The sequence below is a fragment of the Siphateles boraxobius genome, unplaced genomic scaffold (assembly GCF_051911475.1).
Source record: "Siphateles boraxobius isolate OS27281-9 unplaced genomic scaffold, OSU_SipBor_1 23, whole genome shotgun sequence".
Classification (NCBI taxonomy): domain Eukaryota; kingdom Metazoa; phylum Chordata; class Actinopteri; order Cypriniformes; family Leuciscidae; genus Siphateles; species Siphateles boraxobius.
The window spans coordinates 1,752,796-1,777,292 of record NW_027508844.1 but is presented as its reverse complement, the minus strand read 5'-3'; the positions used below and the strand labels follow the sequence as shown (position 1 = coordinate 1,777,292).

General features: G+C 45.3%; 15 non-coding genes and 1 pseudogene across 15 annotated transcripts; all 16 read left to right on the top strand.

Moving 5' to 3' along the window:
- The window catches only part of LOC143747607 (FGGY carbohydrate kinase domain-containing protein-like), a 51,785-nt pseudogene extending 45,033 nt beyond the window's left edge, over window positions 1-6,752 (top strand).
- Window positions 6,753-14,504: 7,752 nt separating this feature from the next.
- trnav-cac (transfer RNA valine (anticodon CAC)) lies at window positions 14,505-14,577 on the top strand. Its single transcript has one exon. It is a non-coding gene; the product is annotated as a tRNA-Val (tRNA).
- A 262-nt stretch (window positions 14,578-14,839) lies between these two features.
- On the top strand, window positions 14,840-14,912 carry trnav-uac (transfer RNA valine (anticodon UAC)). Its single transcript has one exon. It is a non-coding gene; the product is annotated as a tRNA-Val (tRNA).
- Window positions 14,913-15,049: 137 nt separating this feature from the next.
- trnav-uac (transfer RNA valine (anticodon UAC)) lies at window positions 15,050-15,122 on the top strand. The gene has a single exon. It is a non-coding gene; the product is annotated as a tRNA-Val (tRNA).
- Window positions 15,123-15,335: 213 nt separating this feature from the next.
- On the top strand, window positions 15,336-15,408 carry trnav-aac (transfer RNA valine (anticodon AAC)). Its single transcript has one exon. It is a non-coding gene; the product is annotated as a tRNA-Val (tRNA).
- Window positions 15,409-15,870: 462 nt separating this feature from the next.
- trnav-uac (transfer RNA valine (anticodon UAC)) lies at window positions 15,871-15,943 on the top strand. The gene has a single exon. It is a non-coding gene; the product is annotated as a tRNA-Val (tRNA).
- A 609-nt stretch (window positions 15,944-16,552) lies between these two features.
- On the top strand, window positions 16,553-16,625 carry trnav-cac (transfer RNA valine (anticodon CAC)). The gene has a single exon. It is a non-coding gene; the product is annotated as a tRNA-Val (tRNA).
- Window positions 16,626-16,891: 266 nt separating this feature from the next.
- On the top strand, window positions 16,892-16,964 carry trnav-uac (transfer RNA valine (anticodon UAC)). The gene has a single exon. It is a non-coding gene; the product is annotated as a tRNA-Val (tRNA).
- Window positions 16,965-17,721: 757 nt separating this feature from the next.
- Window positions 17,722-17,794, top strand: trnav-uac (transfer RNA valine (anticodon UAC)). Its single transcript has one exon. It is a non-coding gene; the product is annotated as a tRNA-Val (tRNA).
- An 836-nt stretch (window positions 17,795-18,630) lies between these two features.
- On the top strand, window positions 18,631-18,703 carry trnav-aac (transfer RNA valine (anticodon AAC)). Its single transcript has one exon. It is a non-coding gene; the product is annotated as a tRNA-Val (tRNA).
- Window positions 18,704-19,372: 669 nt separating this feature from the next.
- On the top strand, window positions 19,373-19,445 carry trnav-uac (transfer RNA valine (anticodon UAC)). The gene has a single exon. It is a non-coding gene; the product is annotated as a tRNA-Val (tRNA).
- A 127-nt stretch (window positions 19,446-19,572) lies between these two features.
- Window positions 19,573-19,645, top strand: trnav-uac (transfer RNA valine (anticodon UAC)). Its single transcript has one exon. It is a non-coding gene; the product is annotated as a tRNA-Val (tRNA).
- A 137-nt stretch (window positions 19,646-19,782) lies between these two features.
- On the top strand, window positions 19,783-19,855 carry trnav-uac (transfer RNA valine (anticodon UAC)). The gene has a single exon. It is a non-coding gene; the product is annotated as a tRNA-Val (tRNA).
- Window positions 19,856-20,298: 443 nt separating this feature from the next.
- Window positions 20,299-20,371, top strand: trnav-aac (transfer RNA valine (anticodon AAC)). Its single transcript has one exon. It is a non-coding gene; the product is annotated as a tRNA-Val (tRNA).
- Window positions 20,372-20,831: 460 nt separating this feature from the next.
- On the top strand, window positions 20,832-20,904 carry trnav-uac (transfer RNA valine (anticodon UAC)). The gene has a single exon. It is a non-coding gene; the product is annotated as a tRNA-Val (tRNA).
- A 137-nt stretch (window positions 20,905-21,041) lies between these two features.
- On the top strand, window positions 21,042-21,114 carry trnav-uac (transfer RNA valine (anticodon UAC)). Its single transcript has one exon. It is a non-coding gene; the product is annotated as a tRNA-Val (tRNA).
- The last annotated feature ends 3,383 nt before the right edge of the window (window positions 21,115-24,497 follow it).

The following is a 24,497-nucleotide window of genomic DNA, read 5'->3' as shown; positions in this document are numbered from 1 at the left end:
TGGTACAGTCCTGGATTTCCTGCAGGACCGTCTCTCCACAGGGTTATCCCACTCCACACTGAAGGTGTATGTGGCGGCCTTAGCTGCTTACCACACCCCTTCAAGTGGAGGTTCCCTCAGGAAACACCCGCTTATGTCTCGCTTCCTTCGTGTCACCTTGAGGCTGAGGCCTGCAGTTCGCACAAGGGTACCAGCTTGGGATCTGGCCGTCATCTTAGAAGGTCTCTCCCTTGCTCCTTTCGAGCCCATCGAGGAAGTTTCGGAAAAGTTTCTTACTCTAAAGACTATCCTTCTTCTCGCTATCTCATCTCTAAAAAGAATTGGAGATATTCAAGCACTTTCGGTGGCTCCCTCGTGCCTGGAATTTGCTCCTGGTTGGTTAAGGCCTTTCTCTTTCCAAGACCAGGTTATGTTCCTAAGGTTCCAACTGTTTCAGTTAGACCTATAGTTCTGCAGGTTTTCTGTCCTCCGCCTTTTCTGACGTCAGACCAGGAGAAAATTAATTTGCTGTGCCCAGTTTGGGTTTTGATGCTTACGTCCACAGAGCTGCCCTGTGGAGGAGATCGGAACAAATGTTCGTCTGTTTGGGTCACCTAAGAAAGGGTGTCCTGCATCTAGAAAAAGGATGAGCAAGTGGGTGGTCGAGGCCATCCCACTTGCTTATGGTTCGGCCCATCAGCCTTCACTTTGGCTGTAAGGGCTCATTCCACCCGGAGTATGGCTGCTTCTACAGCTCTTCTTTCAGGAGCTTCTCTTCAGGACGTTTGTGATGCGGCAGGCTGGTCCTCACCGCACACTTTCGTTAGATTTTATTCCCTCGATCTTAGCTCCACTCCCGGGGCTCAGGTTCTCTCGTCGGTTTGTGTCTCCTAATGACAACACGACGGGGATTTGGTCGTATGGGGATGTGGGTATTGCGTTCCCACTGCGATTTCACGCAGCGGTAGTCCCTGAAGGGGAACGTCCCGGGTTACGTATGTAACCCTAGTTCCCCGAAGGGACGGACGCTGCGTGTCCTGCCATACTCTCGGCATCCCCTTGGGTCGCTGCTTCAGTAACTTTTAAGCTGGAGTGTTGTGTACTCAGGGGATATTTATAGCTTCCTGGTCGATGACGTCACTCGCCGTACGCTCATTCTCTCCATTGACTGATTTCATTCATGCTTCAGACGCGTCACGCTGAGGGCGTTCCCACTGCGATTTCACGCAGCATCCGTCCCTTCGGGGAACTAGGGTTACATACGTAACCCGGGACGTATTATTGGTTGATTTTTCTTGGATGATTGGTGGTTTGTTTGTTTTTTCTACTTGGTTGGTTGTTTTTTTCTTGGGTTGATTAGTTAATTGATTTGATTGGTTGGGTAGTTGGTTGTTTTTTTATTGGTTGGTTAATTGATTCGATTGGTTGGTTGTTTTGTTATTTTCTTGGTTTATTGGTTGGTTGGTAGATTTTGATTAGTTGGTTTTTTTCTTGGGTTTGTTGGTTGGTTGATTGATTTGATTGGTTGGTTGTTGTTTTTTCTTGGTTTATTGATTCGATTGGTTGTTGGTTTTTTCTTGGGTTGGTTGATTAATTTGATTGGTTGGTTGGGTTTTTTTCTTGGTTTATTGGTTGATTGATTGGTTGTTTTGTTCTTGAAAGGAGTGGTTGTTTGGTTTTTGTTGTTTTTCTTGGGTTGGTTGGTTGATTTGGTTGGTTGTTTTTTTTCTCGGTTTATTGATCAGTTGATTGATTCGATTGGTTTTTTGGTTGATTGGTTGTATTGTTCTTGGATGATTGGTTAGTTTTCTACTTGGTTTGGTTGATTGATGGATTGTTTTTATTGGTTGGTTTAGTTGATTGGTTGATTAGTTGGGTGGTTATTTTCTTGGTTTGGTTTATTAGTTGGTTGGTTGTTTTCTTGGTTGGTGGGTGGTTGGTTGATTGGTTGTTGTCTTTATTGGTTTGTTGGTTGATTGGTCGTTTTTTTACTTGGTTGGTGGTTTTCTTGGTTGTTTGGTTTATTAGTTGGTTTCTTGGTTGGATGGTTGTTTGTTTGGTTATTTTCTTGGTTTTTGGTTGGTTGTTTCCTTGGTAGTTTGATTGATTGGTTTGTTTTGTTGGTCGTTAGGTTGGTTGTTTGGTTGATATTTTAAATTGGTTGTTTGGTCTGATTGATTGGTGTAGTTGATTGGTTGGCTGTTGTTTTTTTAGTTTATTGGTTGGTTGGTAGTTTGGCTGCTTGGTTCCAGACAGTCATCACTGTACTACAGGACATTGTGACAAACGTTACAATAAACACATAATACGCTATATATACAGATGGTTTACATGAAAATATATGAATATCTTAATTAGAGCGATGTCATGTCCTTTCAGGTGGACCATGTGGTGAACGGACACGCCGCTTCCAGGCAGCTGAAAGAGCAGGCGGAGAAGAGGTGAGCATCAGTCGCTCTGATGCGTTTCTGTTCTCACTCAGTCTGATCGCTGAGCTTTTCTCTGCAGTGGGAAACACGTTTACTCCTGCCTGAACCTCCATCTGGAGCACATGTCTGGAGACGCAGCACAGCTGGGCAGCTGACGGCCGGCCTGCACATCTGGCCTGATTTCCACGGCAACCGCTCTCCTCTGGCCGACCAGACATCACGGGGATCGGTGAGGAACGCTGTGCTTGTTACAGTGCTGATGAAAAAATATAATAGTTTTCATTGTACTGCCTTTAATTTAATTTAATTTTTTATTATTTATTAATAAAACTGATAACTGGACGTACATTTTCTGCAGAATATGTGAGTGGTGCTTACTGCGGCAAAATTTGGCACCAGGCAGTTGTTCGGATGTTGTGGGTGGTTGCTAGGGTTGTTGGTGCTGCTAGAATGAGAATATTGAGAATGAACTCCAAATTAACATTTATAGTAATGACAAATTTTTTTTTTATTATATTTTTGGGCTTTTTTGCTTTATTTCAGAGGACATAAATGTGGATTTAACAGGGACATTTGCTTAATGTCATGAAAATAATGTTAATAGCCCTAGAAAGTACTTTTTTCTTTACGTTCTAGAAAGAAAGATTTTCTTTACGTTTAATATAATTTCTTATTTTTAACCATTAAGAAAAAAGACACATCAGATAGTTTTAGCTTTTATAACTAATGTTTGCAGTTGTGGAGAGTTGATTGATGATGTCACTGCTGGTGTGTGCAGGTTGTGGGACTCACTTTATCACAGACACTGGATGATTTAGCTCTGCTGTATCTAGCAACTCTTCAGGCCATCGCTGTAAGACACACACCACACACACACACACTCTCTCTCACATACACACACACAAACACACTCTCACTCACACACTAACTAAGTGTTCAGTATTACAGTGTTAATGTGATTGTGTGTCTCTGTTGTATGAAGCTTGGCACCAGACACATCCTAGATGCCATGAAAGAGGCAGGATATGACATCACAACCCTCTTCCTGTGCGGGGGGCTGAGCAAGAACGCGCTGTTCGTACAGACACACGCCAACACCACGGGTCAGTGCTCACTCACACACACGCTCATATATCTGACATGACATGACCAACACCACGGGTCAATGCTCACTCACACACACACTCACTCATTTATCTGACATGGTAGAGACCTGCGCGGGACGGATTTTATCCCGTTCCTGCAAAAATATATGTTGTTTTCTCCCGCTGCTGCCCCCAACAATCAAGTTTCGTCCCGCTCCCGCCCGCAAAATCCCGCGGGTAGACGTATAAGTACTGCCTGCTACTCTGTGATTTTGTTCACTTGCTCCCCTGTTGAATATAAAAAATAAAATAAAAAATAAACGGAAAATAAACAAATGTTTCGTTTTATTTGCATTTAATTCAATGGATGAACATGAACAAGGAACTTAGAACAAATAAATACAGTAAAAAAGTAAGAAATGTACATAAATAAAAATATACCATAACATGGCGTGTGTCATGCGGTGCAGACATTTTGCCTCTGTGTGGTAGGCTTGGCTGTTCTGCGCCTATGAACCACGCGAGAGTTAGCTTCCGACCATGTGCCTGTATATCGTTTTTATTTTAGTTATCCTTGTTGGTTGTGCATTAGATAAATAACGGTTTATTTGTTTCTAGTTATTTTATTTTGTTCTATATTTCCCACAAATAATTTTATTTTCCCGCAACCCGCACACAATAATATCTTGCCGCCCGCACCCGCATTCACCCATCAAATATTGTCCCGCGCCGCACTCGGTTGCGCTGGGTCCCGGGGTAGTCTCGCAGAAGTGCAGGTCTCTACACTCAGGTATCTGACATGACATGACCAACACCACGGGTCAGTGCTCTGAGGGATGTGTGTGTGTGTTTCAGGGCTGCCGGGAGATGGTTCTCACTGCGGAACATGAAATCCACGGGGAGGAGTCGGATCCACTCCTCCCACCTTACATACACCTAAACCTAGCCAACTCCGCCCCCTGATCCCTAAACACACCCCTAATCCCTAAACCCAACCCTAATCCTACCCATCTCCACCCCTTGGATCTTGATCCGACTCCTCCCCGTGGATCTCATGTACTGCATTGAGGTGCTACTGGCTGCAGAACACAAAGCAGCAATTCGTAACAGAAATATGGACTATGAAATTGCGAGGCATTATGTACAAGCTAATCATGGTTCCAGTGCGTCCTTAAAATTTTGGGGTATTGAAAAAATTCTACCCTCCCAGCGAGGAGGTGACATAGTGAAGTCCCTACTACAATGGGACGCTTTCTGGATTTTCACTCTTAACACAGTAGAACCAAATGGCCTTAATGAGGAACTGGGCCTTTCATGCTTTCTATAATTCATGTTTTTTATAATTCACATTCTTAGTTAATTATAGACATGTTGTTAGCGGGTCTGCATGTACACTTTTTTTGTGTATATGTATGTGTGTGTGTATATATAGGCTATCTATCTATCTACAAACAGGGGGGGTTGGGGTTCGTGTACTTGCGCGCGCCTAGGACTGAAGCACCTTTTAGATAGGACGCGGAACGCTGCGCTGCGCTTTGAAACCTATTAATTTCAAGGACTTCCAAAGATACATAACAGCTACAAGTATATGCACTATGCAAGCACTATATACATGATTCACCCTATTATACTTTATCGACACAAATTGATAAGTCAAACAGCAAACTGCAATCCCCAAATACTCTTTTAATCGACGATTGCTTATGGCTTATAAGTAACTTAAATAAAACTAGCTACATTACTAGTTCTCATTAAAGAACTACATTCGATTCTATTCGATACATTCAGGTGCCAAAGGCTTACTCTCAGTACGGTTGACTCTTCTCAGTCTCTCAGGTGCCAAAGGCTTACTCTCAGTACGGTTGACTCTTCTCAGTCTCTCAGGTGCCAAAGGCTTACTCTCAGTACGGTTGACTCTTCTCCGTTTCTCAGGTGCCAAAGGCTTACTCTCAGTACGGTTGACTCTTCTCAGTCTCTCAGGTCCCAAAGGCTTATTCTCCGTACGGTGAACTCTTCTCAGTCTCTCAGGTGCCAAAGGCTTACTCTCAGTACGGTTGACTCTTCTGATTCTCTCAGGTGCCAAAGGCTTACTCTCAGTACGGTTGACTCTTCTCAGTCTCTCAGGTGCCAAAGGCTTATTCTCAGTACGGTTGACTCTTCTCAGTCTCTCAGGTGCCAAAGGCTTACTCTCAGTACGGTTGGTTCTTCTCAGTACAACAGGTGTAGGAAGCTTACGGCTGTGAAGGAGCGTCGACTGGACAGCAAGTAGGTACTCCACGTACGTTTGGTCTTCCCAATACGTCGGTGCAGTAGGCTTAGGGCTGTGAAGGAGCGTCGACTGGCAGCAGGTAAATCCTCTCAATACAGTTGGTTCTTCTTAGTTCAACAGGTGCAGAAAGCTTACGGCTGTGAAGGAGCATCGACTGGACAGCAAGTAGGTACTCCACGTACGTTTGGTCTTCCCAATATGTCGGTGCAGAAGGCTTGGGGCTGTGAAGGGCGTCGACTGGGCAGCAGGTAACTGGGTTTATTCCCACTCCCAAGAACAGCGAGGATGAGACGAGAATGCACCGGCCTCAGATGGAACACACTCCAAACAGCAGGTAACTGGATTTTCTCCATCCCCCAGAACAGCATCAATAATGAAGCAGAGTACAACAGGATTTAGATACACAACACTCAGAACAACGGGTACCTGAGGTTTCCTCCGTTCTCCACAACAGCAACGATGAGACAAATGCAGCGGGTTTCAGATGGGACGCACTCAGAACAGCAGGTAACTGGATTTTCCCCGTCCTCCAGAACAGCATCAATGATGAATCAGAATACAACAGGCTTTGGATATTCAACACTCAGAACAGCAGGTAACTGGATTTTCCCCGTTCTCCAGAACAGCATCAATGATGAATCAGAATACAACAGGCTTTGGATATTCAACACTCAGAACAGCAGGTAACTGGATTTTCCCCGTTCTCCAGAACAGCATCAATGATGAATCAGAATACAGCAGGCTTAAAGTCCGTTTTCACTTAATCTCTTCCTCAGAAAACTCCCGACTGTAACACAAGGCAAGACCGATGGACATGTGACAGAATTCTGTACAGTAAGCATTCAATAACTCCACTTCAACCACACACAGTGGGACACAGCATTAACTCACGTCACTCTCATCCACTCCGTGAAATTTAAGGTCACGGCCAACCTCCTCGCTCTGGACAGCGGGTTTCAACAATTCAGCGACTGCAATCACAAATCCTAACAGCTGTCTTCTCATTCAGACATCTGGACTCCGTTTTTTATGTCATTTCTCCTCATATATAATCTTTTCGTGTATAACCCACATATAATACAGCCAGTAGAAGGTTGGTACTTATCTTCACCCCAGTAAGTGGACTCGATAATACTTCATAGATGACTTCGCCCTCTGCCTCTCTGTTCTCCGTCACCCAGTTCTTCGTAGCGGATTCCCTTCCCACGGATCGATCTCGCCAGCCGATTTGTCCCACAGAAATCTCTCACTCTCTCTCAGCAAGAAGAAAAGTTTGAACGCCGCAGCAATCCCACCCAACCCACTCAGTCTCTCAAAGTTTTGCTTTTGTCTGTTCCTAAAAGCGACATGTCCCAATCGTCACACAGTCACTTAATGCGCCGCACCTTCTGTCACTTTGCCATCAGCGGCTGCTGTTCCTATGGTAGCGACGCATCTGAGGCCGGCTTGGTGTTCAGTTGAAACCGCTCCGGGCGGAAACATCCCCCCGTGGGCTGTGTAGTTCCGTCTCTAGTTCGTCACCTTGTGACAACTTCACCAAGGATACGGCTCACTTCAGGACTCAAACGATAAGTAAGAAGGTAAGAGTTCTTCTCAATACAGAATCCTTTCGTCAGTGCACAGTAGTGGGACAATGATTCAAAGGCTTACTTCACCAGCGATGCTGCATACTTCCAGACTCAGACGGTAAGTAGGAAGGTAAGGATTCTTCTCAGTATAGGATACTTTCGTCAGTGCACAGTAGTGAGACAGTGATTGAAAAGCTTACTTCACCAGCGATGCTGCATACTTCTAGACTCAGGCGGTAAGTAGGAAGGTAAGAATTCTTCTCAGTATAGGATACTTTTGTCAGTGCACAGTAGTGAGACAGTGATTTAAAAGCTTACTTCACCAGCAATACTGCATACTTCTAGACTCAGACGATAAGTAGGAAGGTAAGAATTCTTCTCAGTACAAGATACTTTCGTCAGTGCACAGTAGTGGGAGACGGTGGTTTAAAAGCTTACTTCACCAGCAATGCTGCATACTTCTAGACTCAGACAGTAAGTAGGAAGATAAGGATTTTTCTCAGTATAGAATACTTTCGTCAGTGCACAGTAGTGAAACAATGATTTTAAAAGCTTACTTCACCAGCGATGCTGCATACTTCTAGACTCAGGCGGTAAGTAGGAAGGTAAGGATTCTTCTCAGTATAGGATACTGTCGTCAGTGCACAGTAGTGAGACAGTGATTTAAAAGCTTACTTCACCAGCAATGCTGCATACTTCTAGACTCAGACGGTAAGTAGGAAGATAAGAATTCTTCTCAGTACATGAAACTTTCGTCAGTGCACAGTAGTGGGAGATGGTGGTTTAAAAGCTTACTTCACCAGCCATGCTGCATACTTCTAGACTCAGACAGTAAGTAGGAAGGTAAGGATTCTTCTCAGTATAAGATACTTTCAGCAGTGCACAGTAGTGAAACAGTGACTTAAAAGCTTTCTTCACCAGCGATGCTGCATACTTCTAGACTCAGACCGTAAGTAGGAAGATAAGGATTTTTCAAAGTATAGAACACTTTCGTCGGTGCACAGTAGTGAGACAGTGGTTTAAAAGCTTACTTCACCAGCGATGCTGCATACTTCCAGACTCAGACGTTAAGTAGGAAGGTAAGGATTCTTCTCAGTATAGAATACTTTCGTCAGTACACAGTAGTGAAACAATGATTTAAAAAAATTACTTCACGAGCGATACTGCATACTTCCAGACTCAGATGGTAAGTAGGAAGGTAAAGGATTCTTCTCAACATAGGATACTGTTCGTCAGTGCAAAGTAGTGAGACAGTGATTTAAAAGCTTACTTCACCAGCGATACTGCATACTTCCAAACTCAGCTGTATCACTCTGGGCTTCTGATGGAGAGCAGATATAATAGCTTTTCACAAACGTGTAAGCAGGGGTTGGGGCCGCTTCTCAGTAAAAGCACACCACACTCGTGTTCACTTCAAATCCACAGCCATGAATCAATGTATATAAATAAGGCAAAAACACTGCAATTCACTCACACGATAGGGCTGATCAGAGGCCTCAATCCATTCGTTACACTCCCGTGGGGGATATTTAATCCTCAGTTCCTCCTCAACACACTCTGAAACACATAGCTTCCCCAACAGTCAGATTTACATTCACTGCATCCTCTTCAAGCTTTTCGAATGTTCATAAGATGAAATCAATTCACTTATCTTTCTCTCTTCCCCACATCCAGACAACTTCCCCAAGTAAAGCTTGAGCCCCAAACTGCTCCAAAAACAAAACAGACCACATCCACGTCCCGTTCCCCGAAACCTCTCTGGATAGCCCTTTTATCTTTGGCTTGTGAAGCCGGACACCTGTGTGAACGCCGCTCCTCTCTCTCTTGCACCTGCAGTGCATTAGCGCTAATCAGGCCGGGCAATGTTTCTGCCACACCTGGAACTGGAGTGGGATGTGTCGCAAACAAATCGTTCCCTCGAGAAACTCGTGACTCACCAAGAGGGTTCCGCTCACTACGCGTTTTTGTCCCCCGTGACATCCCCCCCGCCAATCGGTTCTAGTCCCGAGAACCGGTGTTCTTCAATTCCATTCGCCATACCTCTCAGGAGGCTGTCCTCGGGTGTCCCGCTGAGACCGTCGGAGTGGCGAGGGCGGAGCCACTCTTGCTTCAACTTCAGGGTCCCTCGGGACCACAGACCACCCTACCATGAGTACCTCTGGGGCGGGTGGCGCACTTGGGGCCTCGGCCGCTAGCTGCGAATAGTTCGGACATGGACGGAGCAAGTTTCGATGGAGCACCCGTATCGGTCCTGGTTTCCCCTCGGGTCGTACCGAGTAAACTGGAGCATCAGGCCCTTGTCGTCGTTCCACCACATATGGCGTCGACTCCCAGCGATCGCGGAGCTTCCCCTTCCCTGAGCGCCGGTTGTCCCTTACCAGCACTCGCTCCCCTGGTAACAAAGGGGCCTCTCGGGCAGTCCGGTCGTATAGCCGCTTGTTCTTGGCGGCTGCTGCACTCAGATGATCTGAGACTCGTCGGTAGGCATCGAGCAGTTGGTGGTGGTGCTGATTCACCCAGTCAGTGGTACTATACCCTCTTTCTGCAGCCTCGGTCCCCAGGAGCAAGTCCACAGGTAAGCGGAGATGGCGCCCAAACATAAGGTAGGAAGGAGCATACCCGGTGATACTGTGCACACTATTGTTATAGGCTTGCAACAGAGAGGGGAGACTCTCGGCCCATTGGCCCTGTTGTTCACTCTCTAGGGTCCCCAATAACCCCAACAGGGTCTGGTTCAACCTTTCGCACCCCCGTTACCCTGAGGATGGTATGAGGTCGTATGGGTCTTCCGGCACCCATAAAGGTGGCTCAGCTCTTGGATCACTCGGGACTCAAAATTTGAACCTTGGTCTGAGTGTAGGGTCTCTGGGGAGCCAAAAGGTTGTATCACTGCCCTCCAAAGGGCGCTGGCTGTGGTAACTGTCGTCTGATCTACAGTGGGGATGGCCTAGGCGTATTTAGTTAATAGGTCAGTCATCACCAGGATATTTTGAAATCGATCCGTCGGCCGACCTAAAGTCAGGAAATCGATTCCTATGATGTGCAGAGGTGCTTTGGGCCACAGGGGGACCAATGGGGCTCGGACTTCCTTCCTGCGTTTGAACAACGTACACAGTGGACAACTCTGAACGAACTCCTCAACTTTCTTTTCCATCCTAGGCCAGTAGAAATACCTCCTCAGCAGAGACAGCGTCTTCTCTTGGCCCTGATGGCCAGTATGGGTGTGGAATGCAGTCAATAGCTCGAGACTTGGCCCTCCGGTACCACCACCTGGTGTACTGTCTCCTGTGTTCGGGGATCTTGCATCGAACGGCAGATTACCCCTTCTCTAAGTCGCAGCCTCTTCCACTGCCTTAGGAGATGTTGTACTCCCACCGTCTGAGCCCGCTTTCCTCTGCTCTCGGCATGTATCCCTGTCTAAGGTACAACGTAACCTGACACAGGTCTGCATCTCCCAGCTGCAGCCTTCTCCACCGCCCGGGGTCCCACCCCCAACTAGACGGAACAGCCCTCAGGGTCCCGGGAGCTTCCACCATTGCCATCAGCAACTCGTCTTCAGGGCCAGGGGTACAAAGGGGTGTTTGGTTGTCCCTCCGGATGACTGGGAGTCTGGACAGGGCGTCCGCATTTACGTGTTCTCTGCCGGGTCGGTATTTAAGCTGTTAATCATAATTTGCTAGTTGTGCCACCCAACGCTGTTCTACTGCCCCCAACTTGGCGGTCTGCAAGTGTACTAATGGATTATTATCCGTAATCACCGTCACCTTGGCTCCCAACAGGTAATCTTTGAACTTCTCCGTCATGGCCCACTTCATTGCCAGTAGTTCGATTTTGAAGGAACTGTAATTTGCCGCGTTCCGCTCTGCGGGATGTAAACTTTGACTTGCGTATGCAATCACTCTCTCCACTCCTTGGTGCTCTTGGGCCAACACGGCTCCCAAACCTGCATTGCTGGCGTCAGTGTACAGAAGGAACGGCTGGGTGAAGTCTGCGTAGGCCAAGATAGGGGCCCTCAGAAGTTCCTGCTTGAGGTTCTGTAAGGTGGTCTCACAGGTGGAATCCCAATGCACTGACGGGGAGCCTTTGCCACGGGCACGTCCGGAACCAGCAAGGAGTTGGTTCAATGGCCAAGCAAGCCCAGATAATCCTTTTATAAAGCGTCGACAAAATCCCACGAACCCCAGGAACGACCGCACCTGTCTCACTGCCCGGGGTGGCTCCCACCCTTGGACAGCCGCCACCTTCTCCAGGTCGGGGGATATCCCTGCAGCACTGACACGATGTCCCAAGAACTGTACCTTCTTCCGCAATAACTGGCATTTGTCTGGCCTAAGCTTTAGCCCATATTTCTCCATGGCCCTGAACACTTCCTGTGTTCCTCCTCCTCCCTAGGTGGTCCTCCTCCCACCTAGATGGTGCAGGTGAGTGCGGAAGTCAGGGGAGAAGACGATCACATCGTCCAGGTATACCGGCGTTGAGTCGACCAGTTGTCCCCCTAGACAGTGCTGCATCAAGCGCTGAAAGGTCGCAGGAGCATTGCACAGGCCGAACCGCATCCGGTCCCATTCAAATAACCCAAACGGGGTGGTGAAGGCTGTCTTCTCTCTATCTCGGTCGTCTACCTGCACCTGCCAGTATCCACTCGCCAGGTCCAATGTGGAGTACCACGCCGCTTGTGTGAGACAGGTGAGTGAGTCTTCAATCCGTGGCAACGGGAATGTATCTTTCTTCGTTACACTGTTGAGTTTGCGGTAGTCAACGCAGAACCTCCAAGCTCCCGTTTTCTTCTGAACCAGAACAATTGGCGCCGCCCTGGGACTACTGCTCTCTCGAACAATTCCTCCCTCCAGCATCCCTTTCAACAGGGCGCGGACCTCGGCATAGAGGGTGGGTGGCACCGGACGATACCGCTCTTGGCTAGGCATCGCCTCACCGGTAGGTATTTGATGCCTCACTACCCCTGTGCAGCCATAGTCTTCTTCGTGGGTCGAGAACACATGTTGCCATTTTCTCAAGAGCTCCTGGAGCTGTAACACCTGTTCCTCCTCCAGATTTTCACCCTTCAGGGACTCTCCCATCAAATGGGTCGGCACCCCTCCTCCCACAGAGCCTGGTTCTGCCTCAACTGGGCGGACGGCGACTTCCACCACCGCAGAGCTCACCTGCCTGAAGCAGACGTACTGATGCTTGTGAACCTGGGCAGAGCGTACCGAGGAAACTCGAACCAGACGTTGGTGTCGACGAAGGAGCACGGAGTAGGGATTGGCATTCCGCACCTTTACTGAGACTCGCCCACGGTGGATGGCCGTCAGCCCGTGAGCCACTTCAATGGGTTGACAGTCCTCATGGGGCTCTACCAGGACACAGGTACCCGTCCCACAGGGTCCTGCAGGTACTCGGACCCACAGCACGGTCTCGCTCTGGGCTGGGACAGACAAAGCGTACCGACAGGCTACTCGACTGATGCCTTCTCTCTCCTTCACTTGACTAGCCACGTGCACTCTTCGGCAATCGGCCAGAATCCGGTCCCTGTCCTGCTTCGCCGATGACAGAGAAGTCCGAGCTGGCCGTCCCAGAAACAATTCCTCCGAGCAATCCAGTATAACGTTCATCCCTAGGAGTGCTCGATGAATGCCCAAGCAATGATCTCGGACGATAACGACCCCTTTCTGTTGGACGGGAACCCCTTGGACCAGAAAGTCTACCACGATGTACCCAGTGTAAGGGATGTCCAGACCATTTGCCCCCGTAAAGTCAGACTAGAAGCGTCCACTGCTTGGAGCCGATGATCTGCAACCAACTCCTGGGCCAGGCTCTCCGAAAATAACGTAACTTGAGAACCTGTATCGACCAGACAATCTATCGTGACTCCGTTAGCTTGAACCTCCACGGTGGGACAGCGCCCAACCCTGTCGTCTCGTAAAACAGGAACAGAAGGAGGGTCACACAAAGGGGTCCCGGCCACTTGACCCACAGTAGCCGGTGGGACTAAAAACCCCCTTGAGAACCCCGACGGAGCCCACACTGACGACTGATGTGTCCCGGGTCTCCACAATTAATACAGATGGGCCTTCCCTGGTCATCCCACTGGAACCGGGGGCCCACAGGACGTAGGGGGCGGCGCACAGGAGCTCGCCCCTTCTCCGAATAAGACCTCTCTCTCACCATCGATCCGCCCTCGACTCGACCCCGACGAAGTTCACCCAACAGCCGGCCAAACTGCTCCCACAATTTCAAGGAGTATGCCCGAAGAGTCTGCTTAGGCCCCTGTTGATAGTTAAAGAACTGGGCACGAAGAGTGGCCACCGGGGTAGAGTCTCCATATAATCCGGACAGGAAATCGAAGATAGTTTTCGCGGTAGCCCGTGTGGCTTCTGATGCAGCAAGAACTTCTCTTTTGGCTTCTGCTTCCAAAGACCCCAACACAAACTGTACTTTCTGTGATGCACTCAGTCCCTGTAATCCGGCCAGATATTCCGTCTGCGCCTTCCAATCGTGCAAGCCCAACTCCGATCCTGGCCCTCCATAGCGCTGTGCCCAGGGAGCTCCCATAAAGATCGGTATGACTTTTGAGACAGGTGAAGGCCATCGTACCAAGGAGCTGTAGGCAGACTGCCATGCAGAATGACCTCTGCGTACAGCACTACGTAGTGTAGTGGTTATCACGTTCGCTTTACACGCGACAGGTCCTCAGTTCAAAACTGGGTGGAAACAAGTGGAGGCATGTTAAATATAAATGCTGCAAATCGCTACAAAACCCTTGTGAAGGCCATCGTACCAAGGAGCTGTAGGCAGACTGCCATGCCGAATGACCTCTGTTCTGTTGTTTGTGGAATTCACAGACTGTCACACTGCTTGCAGAGCAGATTATGGGAAGGAGCCATCTTCTAAAAAGCATATGCCATGATATCACGTTCGCTTTACACGCAAAGGTCTTCAGTTCAAAACTGGGCGGAAACAAGTGGAGGCATGTTAAATATAAATGCTGCAATTCGATACAAAACCCTTACTTTTAAGACAGGTGAAGGCCATCGTACCCAGGAGCTGTAGGCAGACTGCCATGCCGAATGACCTCTGTTCTGTTGTTTGTGGAATTCACAGACTGTCACACTGCTTGCAGAGTAGATTATGGGAAGGAGCCATCTTCTAAAAAGCACATGTGCCTCATCAATAGGTTTCTGTAGTGTAGTGTTCATCATGTTCGCCTCACACGCGAAAGGTCCCCAGTTCGAAACTGGGCGGAAACTAAGCTTGGTTTTTGCAAAAATTTCGTATGCGATTTTCTGTTGAGCAGGTCAGTACACTTGCAGGGATGTTTGTTGTTTAATCTCTTTAGAAAAGGACAAAAATAAAACAAATGACCATTGAGGTTTCCTGTACAGTAATATAAAATGTTCGGCCAACAAAATTAGCAGCTTTTTGCCATGTTAAAAACACTGGGCAGTCTATAGTTTCAGTCGCTTTTGAACAAGCGTACGCTAGAAGAGGTGGGAATGAGATCCAAATCAAGTTTCCGTAGTGTAGTGGTTATCACGTTCGCTTTACACGCGAAAGGTCCTCAGTTCAAAATTGGGTGGAAACAAGTGGAGGCATGTTAAATATAAATGCTGCAATTCGCTACAAAACCCTTACTTTTAAGACAGGTGAAGGCCATCGTACCAAGGAGCTGTAGGCAGACTGCCATGCCGAATGACACTAGGTGGGTACCGTCCAAATCAAGTTTCCGTAGTGTAGTGGTTATCACGTTCGCTTTACACGCGAAAGGTCCTCAGTTCAATACTGGGCGGAAACAAGTGGAGGCATTTTAAATTTAATGCTCCAATTCGCTACAAAACCCTTACTTTTGAGACAGGTGAAGGCCATCGTACCAAGGAGCTGTAGGCAGACTTCCATGCCGAATGACCTCTGTTCTGTTGTTTGTGGAATTCACAGACTGTCACACTGCTTGCAGAGCAGATTATGGGAAGGAGCCATCTTCTAAAAATCACATGCACCTCATCAATAGGTTTCTGTAGTGTAGAGGTCATCACGTTCGCCTAACACGCGAAAGGTCCTCGGTTCGAAACCGAGCAGAAACAGTGGTTGGATTCTGACAGAAAATTTTAACTGTTTGCCACACTAGGTGGGTGCAGCGCTCATTTCCTTTATATGCTTTTTAATAAGGGTGCACCTAAAGATTTATGTCTGCAACCTGAAGACTTGTTTCCATAGTGTAGTGGTTATCACGTTTGCCTCACACGCGAAAGGTCCCCTTTTCGAAACTGGGCGGAAACTGTGGGTGTTTTTTGCAAAAATTTCGTATGCGATTTTCTGTTGAGCAGGTCAGTACACTTGCAGGGATGTTTGTGGTTTAATCTCTTTAAAAAAGGACAAAAATAAAACAAATGACCATTGAGGTTTCCTGTGAAGTAATATAAAATGTTCGGTCTGCCAACAAAATTAGCAGCTTTTTGCCATGTTAAAAACACTGGGCAGTCTATAGTTTCAGTCGCTTTTGAACAAGCGTACGCTAGAAGAGGTGGGAATGAGATCCAAACCAAGTTTCCGTAGTGTAGTGGTAATCACGTTCGCTTTACACGCGAAAGGTCCTCAGTTCAAAATTGGGTGGAAACAAGTGGAGGCATGTTAAATATAAATGCTGCAATTCGCTACAAAACCCTTACTTTTAAGACAGGTGAAGGCCATCGTACCAAGGAGCTGTAGGCAGACTGCCATGCCGAATGACACTAGGTGGGTGCCGTCCAAATTAAGTTTCCGTAGTGTAGTGGTTATCACGTTTGCTTTACACGCAAAAGGTCCTCAGTTCAAAACTGGGCTTAAACAAGTGGATGCATTTTAAATATAAATGCTACAAAACCCTTACTTTTGAGACAGGTGAAGGCCATCGTACCAAGGAGCTGTAGGCAGACTGCCATGCAGAATGACCTCTGTTCTGTTGTTTGTGGAATTTACAGACTGTCACACTGCTTGCAGAGCAGATTATGGGAAGGAGCCATCTTCTAAAAAGCATATGCACCGCATCAATAGGTTTTGTAGTGTAGTGGTCATCACGTTCGCCTAACACGCGAAAGGTCCTCGGTTCGAAACCGAGTAGAAACAGTGGTTGGATTCTGACAGAAAATTTAAACTGTTTGCCACACTAGGTGGTAGCAGCGCTCATTTCCATTATATGCTTTTTAATAAGCGTGCAACTAAAGATTTATGTCTGCAAACTGAGGACTTGTTTTTGTAGTGTAGTGGTTATCACGTTTGCCTCACACGCGAAAGGTCCCCAGTTCGAAACTGGGCGGAAACTGTGAGTGTTTTTTGCAAAAATTTCGTATGCGATTTTCTGTTGAGCAGGTCAGTACACTTGCAGGGATGTTTGTGGTTTAATCTCTTTAGAAAAGGACAAAAATAAAACAAATGACCATTGAGGTTTCCTGTGAAGTAATATAAAATGTTCGGTCTGCCAACAAAATTAGCAGCTTTTTGCCATGTTAAAAACACTGGGCAGTCTATAGTTTCAGTCGCTTTTGAACAAGCGTGCGCTAGAAGAGGTGGGAATGAGATCCAAACCAAGTTTCCGTAGTGTAGTGGTTATCACGTTCGCTTTACAAGCGAAAGGTCCTCAGTTCAAAATTGGGTGGAAACAAGTGGAGGGATGTTAAATATAAATGCTGCAATTCACTTCAAAACCCTTACTTTTAAGACAGGTGAAGGCCATCGTAACAAGGAGCTGTAGGCAGACTGCCATGCCGAATGACACTAGGTGGGTGCCGAATGACCTCTGTTCTGTTGTTTGTGGAATTTAAAGACTGTCACACTGCTTGCAGGGCAGATTATGGGAACGAGCCATCTTCTAAAAAGCACAAATAGGTTTCTGTAGTTTAGTGGTCATCACATTCGCCTAACACGCGAAAGGTCCTCTGTTCGAAACCGAGCAGAAACAGTGGTTGGATTCTGACAGAAAATGTAAACTCTTTGCCACACTAGGTGGGTGCAGCGCTCATTTCCTTTATATGCTTTTTAATAAGCGTGCGCCTAAAGATTTAGGTCTGCAACCTGAAGACGTGTTTGTAGTGTAGTGGTTATCACGTTCGCCTCCCACGCGAAAAGTCCCCAGTTTGAAACTGGGCGGAAACTGTGGGTAATTTTTGCAAAAATTTCGTATGCGATTTTCTGTTGAGCAGGTCAGTACACTTGCAGGGATGTTTGTTGTTTAATCTCTTTAGAAAAGGACAAAAATAAAACAAATGACCATTGAGGTTTCCTGTACAGTAATATAAAATGTTCGGTCTGCCAACAAAATTAGCAGCTTTTTGCCATGTTAAAAACACTGGGCAGTCTATAGTTTCAGTCGCTTTTGAACAAGCGTACGCTAGAAGAGGTGGGAATGAGATCCAGACCAAGTTTCCGTAGTGTAGTGGTTATCACGTTCGCTTTACACGCGAAAGGTCCTCAGTTCAAAATTGGGTGGAAACAAGTGGAGGCATGTTAAATATAAATGCTGCAAATCGCTACAAAACCCTTACTTTTAAGACAGGTGAAGGCCATCGTATCAAGGAGCTGTAGGCAGACTGCCATGCCGAATGACACTGGGTGCTTCGCAATATCCCTCCTCGTCTCCTCGTTCCTCTGTCCTCCATCCTATGACCCGGAAACCGATCGAGCGCAGCCATCTTGAAGGACATCTCAGTTCTCTAATTGCACCGCGAGGAGGCGAGGATCGAGGAGTGAGGAGGCTTCCAGAGGAGTCATGAGCGAGGATACACAGGTGTATCCTATGCGGAAGAGATTTATCGACTAAACGTGACGCGCGTATACATTCTCCTCCCCCTTCACATCGATCACAATCTGTTTTAATGTATACTTTACCTTTGCAGTTTATATAAACCACACATTACACATATTTCAACAGGGTATCTTGCTTTATTATCATTTATTATGAATTTCTTAAATAAACAAACTTCAACAACATAAGGGCAGATCCTTTGAGCGCTGCTGATGACGCTATGAAGTGACGCGCGAGTGATCAAGTATTCCAATGAATAAAAAAAGCTTTCATTCGATTCCTCCGTCCTCATTTTCTTTCCTTGCGTCCTTCCCTCAAAACCTACAGGGGGTGGAGCTGAGACGCTAGGAAAGGAAGCGAGGAAAGGAAACGAGGATGCACAAATAAGAAATGAGAAGCACCCACTAGGTGGGTGCCGAATGACCTCTGTTCTGTTGTTTGTGGAATTTACAGACTGTCACACTGCTTGCAGGGCAGATTATGGGAAGGAGCCATCTTCTAAAAAGCACATCCCTCTCAACAATAGGTTTCTGTAGTTTAGTGGTCATCACATTCGCCTAACACGCGAAAGGTCCTCGGTTCGAAACCGAGCAGAAACAGTGGTTGGATTCTGACAGAAAATGTAAACTCTTTGGCACGCTAGGTGGGTGCAGCGCTCATTTCCTTTATATGCTTTTTAATAAGCGTGCACCTAAAGATTTATGTCTGCAACCTGAAGACGTGTTTGTAGTGTAGTGGTTATCACGTTCGCCTCACACGCGAAAAGTCCCCAGTTCATAACTGGGCGGAAACTGTGGGTGATTTTTGCAAAAATTTCGTATGCGATTTTCTGTTGAGCAGGTCAGTACACTTGCAGGGATGTTTGTTGTTTAATCTCTTTAGAAAAGGACAAAAATAAAACAAATGACCATTGAGGTTTCCTGTACAGTAATATAAAATGTTCGGTCTGCCAACAAAATTAGCAGCTTTTTGCCATGTTAAAAACACTGGGCAGTCTATAGTTTCAGTCGCTTTTGAACAAGCGTACGCTAGAAGAGGTGGGAATGAGATCCAAACCAAGTTTCCGTAGTGTAGTGGTTATCACGTTCGCTTTACACGCGAAAGTCCTCAGTTCAAAATTGGGTGGAAACAAGTGGAGGCATTTTAAATATAAATGCTGCAATTCGCTACAAAACCCTTACTTTTAAGACAGGTGAAGGCCATCGTACCAAGGAGCTGTAGGCAGACTGCCATGCCGAATGACACTAGGTGGGTGCCGTCCAAATCAAGTTTCCGTAGTGTAGTGGTTATCACGTTTCCTTTACACGCAAAAGGTCCTCAGTTCGAAACTGGGCGGAAACAAGTGGATTCATTTTAAATATAAATGCTACAAAACCCTTACTTTTGAGACAGGTGAAGGCCATCGTACCAAGGAGCTGTAGGCAGACTGCCATGCCGAAAGACACTAGGTGGGTGCCGTCCAAATCAAGTTTCCGTAGTGTAGTGGTTATCACGTTCGCTTTACACGCGAAAGGTCCTCAGTTCAAAATTGGGTGGAAACAAGTGGAGGCATGTTAAATATAAATGCTGCAATTCGCTACAAAACTCTTACATTTAAGACAGGTGAAGGCCATCGTACCAAGGAGCTGTAGGCAGACTGTCATGCCGAATGACACTAGGTGGGTGCCGTCCAAATCAAGTTTCCGTAGTGTAGTGGTTATCACGTTTGCTTTACACGCAAAAGGTCCTCAGTTCAAAACTGGGCGGAAACAAGTGGATGCATTTTAAATATAAATGCCAACAAAATTAGAAGCTTTTTGCCATGTTAAAAACACTGGGCAGTCTATAGTTTCAGTCGCTTTTGAACAAGCGTACCCTAGAAGCGGTGGGACTGACGTCCAAATCAAGTTTCGGAAGTGTAGTGGTTATCACGTTTGCTTTACACGCGAAAGGTCCTCAGTTCAAAACTGGGCGGAAACAAGTGGATGCATTTTAAATATAAATGCTGCAATTCGCTACAAAACCCTTACTTTTGAGACAGGTGAAGGCCATCGTACCAAGGAGCTGTAGGCAGACTGCCATGCCGAATGACACTAGGTGGGTGCCGAATGACCTCTGTTCTGTTGTTTGTGGAATTTACAGACTTTCACACTGCTTGCAGGGCAGATTATGGGAAGGAGCCATCTTCTAAAAAGCACATCCCTCTCAACAATAGGTTTCTGTAGTGTAGTGGTCATCACATTCGCCTAACACGCGAAAGGTCCTCGGTTCGAAACCGAGCAGAAACAGTGGTTGGATTCTGACGTAAAATGTAAACTCTTTGGCACGCTAGGTGGGTGCAGCGCTTATTTCCTTTATATGCTTTTTAATAAGCGTGCACCTAAAGATTTATGTCTGCAACCTGAAGACGTGTTTGTTATGTAGTGGTTATCACGTTCGCCTCACACGCGAAAAGTCCCCAGTTCGAAACTGGGCGGAAACTGTGGGTGATTTTTGCAAATATTTCGTATGCGATTTTCTGTTGAGCAGGTCAGTACACTTGAAGGGATGTTTGTTGTTTAATCTCTTTAGAAAAGGACAAAAATAAAACAAATGAACATTGAGGTTTCCTGTACAGTAATATAAAATGTTCGGTCTGCCAACAAAATTAGCAGCTTTTTGCCATGTTAAAAACACTGGGCAGTCTATAGTTTCAGTCGCTTTTGAACAAGCGTACGCTAGAAGAGGTGGGAATGAGATCCAAACCAAGTTTCCGTAGTGTAGTGGTTATCACGTTCGCTTTACACGCGAAAGGTCCTCAGTTCAAAATTGGGTGGAAACAAGTGGAGGCATGTTAAATATAAATGCTGCAATTCGCTACAAAACCCTTACTTTTAAGACAGGTGAAGGCCATCGTACCAAGGAGCTGTAGGCAGACTGCCATGCCGAATGACACTAGGTGGGTACCGTCCAAATCAAGTTTCCGTAGTGTAGTGGTTATCACGTTTGCTTTACACGCAAAATGTCCTCAGTTCAAAACTGGGCGGAAACAAGTGGATGCATTTTAAAAAGAAATGCTACAAAACCCTTACTTTTGAGACAGGTGAAGGCCATCGTACCAAGGAGCTGTAGGCAGACTGCCATGCCGAATGACCTCTGTTCTGTTGTTTGTGGAATTTACAGACTGTCACACTAGTAGTTATAACCATTCGGCTTATGTCAAAATGATTTATGACCCTATGATTGACAGGTGGGCGGGGCTAACCTTTGACCTTCCGGGGGGTGTTCCGGAGGTCCTTTGATGTAGGGATTAACCTTTGACCTTCCGGAGGGGTTGTTCCGGAGGTCGCTTAATTTAGGGATTAACCTTTGACCTATCGATCGATCAAGTTGACAGTTGTCTTTACCCTATTGACCTTTGTATGATATATGAAGTTGCCAGTTGTCTTTGCCAGTTGTCTTTGCCCCATTGATTTTGACCTATTGACCCCGGGGGGAAATAACTTCTTGGTGTGGGAAATCCCCTCCGTGTCGGGGTGAGAAAATAATTTTTCTAATGTCGCATATAGATTAGAATAGATTAGAATTACAAAAGTAAAATCATCTTACCGTTTCACTATGGTGAAGAATTGGATTAAAGTTGACAGTCTCCGCACTGTGTGTGTGTGCGTCTGTCTGTGAGTGTGTGCGTGTCATCCGATATCCTGGCATTCCTGAGCACGCTATATAAATGGGGATAGTGAGAAAAGGTTTTTCTAATACTCTCACACTAAAGTTGAAAAGCATGCTGCTCCTTTAAAAGTATATGAATGAAATATTTATAAAATTTACATTTAGTCATTTACAATTTTCACACTAACTAAAGTTGAACACATTGATCTTTTAAAAAGTATATAAATGATTATAAAAAATCTTTTCAAAACAAAAATAAATATCTTACTAAAAATCTACTGAAGCAGTCATTTCAGATTAAATAAGTTTAAAGTTTTTAAACACTCTGTGTTTTGACACTCTGTGATTCAGAGTGGTGGAGGAATGTGTGTGTGTGTGTGTGTGTGTGTGTGTGTGTGTGTGTGTGTGTGTGTGTGTGTGTGTGTGTGTGTGTGTGTGTGTGTGTGTGTGTGCGTGTGTGTGTGTGTGTGTATGTGTGTGTGCGTGTGTGTGTGTGTGTGTGTGTGTGTGTATGTGTGTGTGCGTGTGTGTTTCATGACACCCTCCCTCCCCTCAGTCTCTCAAACACCAGCGCATGACAGCAATGGTCTCCGCGCTAAGTGTGTGCGTCTGTCTGTGAGTGAGACACCACCCTATTCCTGCACCCCCTGCTGGGGGGTGAAAGTGAGAAAATATCTCCCAGTAACTAAAGTTGAACAACATTGTTCATTTAAAAGTATATAAATAAAATGCTTGCATCATTCATTGTAAATAAATAATATTCCAATTATAGCAGTCCAAAAATAAAAATCATCTTCCATTTAGACTGTTGAAGAAGCTATACAGTATGAACGGATGATCAGAAATAAAATCATAACGTATTTCATGCAGTTTACGAACCGATGACAAAAATAAAAATCAGCTTACCGTTTCAGAGTACTGAAGAATTGGATTAAAGTTGACACTCAAAGCGCTAAGTGTGTGTGTGCTTGCAACACTGGGAGATGTATCCATGGACCGTCTTTAGCACCTGTTGTTTTCACGATTCATACTAATTTATGGTCGCGAGCATATCCTGAAAAACAACAACTGTATAGAAAAGACTCAAAGGAGCCGGTACCGCTGTACGTGCCACTTCACCCTACCGATACGCTTTCCAATTAAAAAAAATCGTATCTCAAGAGAGGAGTGTCTCTTTTGTGACAGTTTTGACCTTCTATCCGTGAAATACGGCGACAAATGTTGGATAGATCTCTGAGAACGACCTCTCTGTGAACTCGCCTGTACCATTCATAGAACACGCGCGCCATCTAGCGGACACACATAGTTATATCTTTCCCATACATTTTCACTGCATCTCAGAATGTATATATATATATATAGATGACGGCTCGAACCCTGGCAAACCATATCTTGTCCAAACTTCAAGACTGCACAGCTCAACTCATCAACATGCAAAACAGTGAGTATTTTCTCTTTGTAATTCTTTTATGCTATGGTGTTTTAAAGATTGTTTTTTTCACATAGGGTGTGAAACAATAGATGTGAATTTTTAAATATGTAAAATTATATTAATAAAGTATGATTTTTAAAAATATCTGGGTACAGATATTAAGTATCATAAACTATGATTTTAAAAATATCAGTCTGCATATGTACATTTTAAAAAATCACATCAGTCTTTATTTCCATGCTTATGGGGTTATGCTACGGTGATTTAAATATTGTTTTCACATGGTGAAAAACAGTAGATATGATTTTTAAATAAGTAAGATTATATTCATAAAAGTTTGAAATTTAAAAATATGGAACATTGGTGTTTTTTTTGTTTTGTTTTTTAAATCACACCAGTCTGCATACCCATGCTTATGGGGTTATGCTACGGTGATTTAAATATTGTTTTCACATGGTGAAAAACAGTAGATATGATTTTTAAATAAGTAAGATTATATTCATAAAAGTTTGAAATTTAAAAATATGGAACATTGGTGTTTTTTTTGTTTTGTTTTTTAAATCACACCAGTCTGCATACCCATGCTAATGGGGTTATGCTACGGTGATTTAAATATTGTTTTCACATAGGGTGAAAAACAGTAGATATGATTTTTAATAATATGCAACATCACATTCATTTATCATAAAGTTTGATTTTTAAAATATGGACCATTGGTGATTTTAAACCAAATCAGTCTGCATATCCATGCTTATGTGTATTAATATGGATTATCATCGGATGTACTGCTTATGTGAAACTTTTTATGTGAAAAAGCTTTTATTATGAAAATCATGGATCAGCCGTCGGCTTACCGCAACATACTTCACTATTCTATGAATGCTATTTGTGTGTTATAATGCAGCGCTATCTTTTAATGTGAAAAGACGGTGATATATACAGCGTTATAATTTAGTAAACCGATCTTTCGGATAGCTAACCATGCGGCATGGTGATAGAACATGTGTGTTGGTTAGCATCTCGTGCTACGCTGCTAACGGATCTCACACATTGTTATGGGCGCTATATCATTTTGCTTTTGTCTGTATATGTTTCAGAGAAACATTGCTGATGCTTCTGACGGTATACTGGTATATATTTTACCATATAATCATCGTTTTAAACACTTTCTGAAGCGTCACATTCAGGTATGGAATGGATATGGTTGCCCATGAGTTCAAACAACATCCAGTTCACAGACAAATAGCGCCCCCACAGGCCCGGAGTTCAAACAACATCCAGTTCACAGGCAAATAGCGCCCCCACCAGTCCCGGAGTTCAAACAACATCCA